The sequence below is a fragment of the Triticum aestivum genome, chromosome 7B (assembly GCF_018294505.1).
Source record: "Triticum aestivum cultivar Chinese Spring chromosome 7B, IWGSC CS RefSeq v2.1, whole genome shotgun sequence".
NCBI lineage: Eukaryota > Viridiplantae > Streptophyta > Magnoliopsida > Poales > Poaceae > Triticum > Triticum aestivum.
Window position 1 is genome coordinate 753,405,667 of NC_057813.1, and position 3,463 is coordinate 753,409,129.

Genomic DNA, 3,463 nt, shown 5'->3' on the forward strand with positions numbered 1-3,463 from the left:
AGCCTCATAATCAAAATAAACATGTTTTACAATGATTCGATTTATCACTCGAACAAGACATTCTTCGAGCACTGCGCCTCTATTAGCCGGGCACCTTCTGTGACCTGCGCCAAGTAGTGCTCAGTCGGATATTGGCCTCCTGCCGGATCCTGGGTTGCTACAATGGTAGCCTCCAAATCCGACCAATAAGCTTTAACGTGGGCAAGAGCCATTCGTGCACCCTCTATGCACGCCGACCTCCTCATGGCATCGATCCGAGGCACGGCCCCAAGGAATTGTTGCACCAAACCAAAGTAGCTGTCCGGCTTAGGCCCCTTCGGCCAAAGATGGTCTATTACAGACCGCATTGCAAGCCCAGACAGCCCGTGAAGCTCCGCCATAGCAGCCATCTTCTCATTTAACGGCAGCGGGCGGGTGGGAGCATTGAATTGCGACCAGAAAAGCTTCTCCACTTCCTTATCACCTTGATCCTCGAAGAACTTGGCAGCGTCAGCCGTACTATTCGCCAAGTCCGCATATGCGTCGGCCGGACTCCGGCGTCCATCTAGGGGAGCATACTTCGGATCCAAAAACTTCATCCGCAGTAAGTAGGAGCCCCCAGCCACGATTTGGTCGGCCTGTTGGAGCTCCTCCCGCATACCCGGGATCTCGGTCCGCATCTCCTTGGTGGCATTAAGTGCCTTGTCCAGCTCGGCCGAGCTAGCCTTATTCTCCTTTTCAAGCAGTACATATCGGTCGGTGGCATTTTTTAGCTCCACAACCATTTTGGCTATCTTTTCCTCACTTCGGCGATGAGCATCCTATTCGGCTCTCAATTCTTCGGCCCCCTTTAGGGCAGCCGCATTGCTAGCCCGAGCTTGTTCCTTGGCTTGAGCAAGTTCCGCCCTCAGGGCCTCCACAGCAGCAGCACCATCTGCAGTACAAACACATTGCATTAATATTATGCCCCTCTCACATTTTCCTATACAACATAATAAGGGAAGCAGAGCACATACCCGGTGACTCTTCCAGCCATTTGTTCACCAGCGTGATATCGGCATCGATCAATCCGATCTGCCTCCTTAGTTCGGCAACTTCAACAGACTGGTCGGCTGCCGGATCCTTAGATACCTGCGCACATGTACAACACAGCCATTACTATATGATCCCCCGTTTGCCGCCTATGGCGGGCAACCAGAGTCTCAGGGGCTACTATCCATATGGAGCACACCTAGTGCATGCCTCACAGCCAAAAAATAGTGCATTTTTTTACTACATACCTCAAAGCCTCTGAGCAGGCTCGTAAATGCCTCATTCAAACCGCTTGTAGCGGATGAAATCTTCTTAAGCACCGCACTCATTAATGAGCGGTGCTCCGCTGAGAGCGCAACTCGCTCCAGAAGACCTGTCAGTACGTCCGGCCGGGCATCGAACTGTGCCAGACCCTTCTCATCACCCCCCATGGGAGCCAAACGCTCCGGGCTCAGGGCGACTGACGTATTGGCCTCTGTCTTCGGCAGATCTGGACTCCTCCATGACGACACCTCAGTGTTGCCCGCTTCATGAGGCGGAGAGGTGGGTGGGGTGTCGCTCTCCATCATCTCCGGAGGAAGATCCCCCAAAGATGAACTCTGTTGAGGAGAGCTGCTAGCCGGACTGCAAAAGATGAATCCTGGTTATTGATCTCGGAGAAACGCAGTACCCTCAGAATAGTGATTAACTTACAGCTCGTTCGAGGGCTGGCCCATTGGTGGGCCTGACGTGGTGAGAACGCCCGTCGAGACAGAGCCCCCCGGGGACACTTTCTTCCCCTGTTTGGGCATCTCCGTCTCCAAGTCTTCGGAGGCGGCCCTTTTCTTCCCGCGCAGGGAGGTGGCCTCAGATTCCCCTCCCCGACTATCCTCCTTTGGGGAGAAATCAATTCCCCCGGTCTGGATGTGTAGTGTCTGAAGTCCGGCTTCGCTGCCCTTTCCTTCGCCTTTCCCTGAGGGCATTTTGCTAAGCACCCGGCCAAGCATCTTGGCAACGGTTGGACCCGGCGAGCCTTCAGGAAGTGGCGCCGGACACCTGATTCTCTCCGCCTTGTTGAACCATTCCTGGCCACGGAGGGTTTTTCAGAACAATGGTTATGGCAAATATAAACAGAGTGTCCGTCTTTAAGGTTACTTACTTGGGTATCTATGCGATTGCAGCTTAGGCCTGCATCCTCAGTGGTGTCCGGACACTTTACTTGTGGTCCAAAGAATAATTTACACATCCCTTCGAGCTTCAGGCCGAAGAAGTGCTTAATAGTCCACAGACCCTCCGGATTGAACTCCCACATCCGGAGAGGCCGACGTTTGCACGGCAACATCCGTCGGACTAGCATTACTTGAATTATGCTGACAAGATTTATGTCCCTCTCGATAAGCTCCCAGATACGGCTCTGCAGTATTGGAACATCACTGGCAGGCCCCCAATTCCGTCCTGCGTCGGTCCATGACGCCAACTATATACATCGTCCGGACTATTGAAGCGTGAAGATACAAGACTCAAGACTTCGGCCTGTGTCCGGATGGGACTCTCCTTTGCGTGCAAGGCAAGCTTGGCGATCCGGATATTGTGTTTCCTTCCTTGTAACCGACTTCGTGTAAACCTTAGCCCTCTCCGGTGTCTATATAAACTGGAGAGGTTGGTCCTTAGAAGGACGATCACAATTACAATCATACCATCATAGGCTAGCTCTTAGGGTTTAGCCTCTACGATCTCGTGGTAGATCTACTCTTGTACTACCCATTTCTTCAATATTAATCAAGCATGAAGTAGGGTTTTACCTCCATCGAAAGGGCCCGAACCTGGGTAAACGTTGTGTCCCTCGCTTCCTGTTACCATCAGCCTAGACGCACAGATCGGGACCCCCTACCCGAGATCCGTCGGTTTTGACACCGACAGGCACTGCGAGCTAAAGCTCGCAAAATCATCCAAGGGGATGATAACACACCATTCTTCCACATGATTGCGAATGGCAAGCATTGAAAGAAGAGAATATTTCACCTTGAGCAAGATGATGGGACGATTTTAGGGCAGGAGAACCCAAAGGTATATATCACCAATTACTATAAGCAGCTGTTTGGGCCTCTCGAGGATAATTTCGTATCCTTGGATGAGTCAAGGGTTGAGGATGTTCCTCAGCTCGCAGCAGATGAGAATGATATTTTGACAGCCCCACTTTCGGAGAAAGAGGTGTTTGAGGCAATTTCCCAAATGAAAAATAATAAAGCTCCAGTACCAGATGGTTTTACGGCAGAGTTTTATAAAAAGTGTTGGCAGATCATTAAGGGGGACTTGCTCCCGATGTTCCATGATCTATTTTTGGGACAGTTACAACTGTTTCACATGAACTTCGGTACAATTACTTTGCTTCCTAAGAAAACATAGGCTGTGAGGATTGAGCAATTTAGGCCAATCTGTCTTCTTAATGTTAGCTTTAAAATCTTCACCAAAG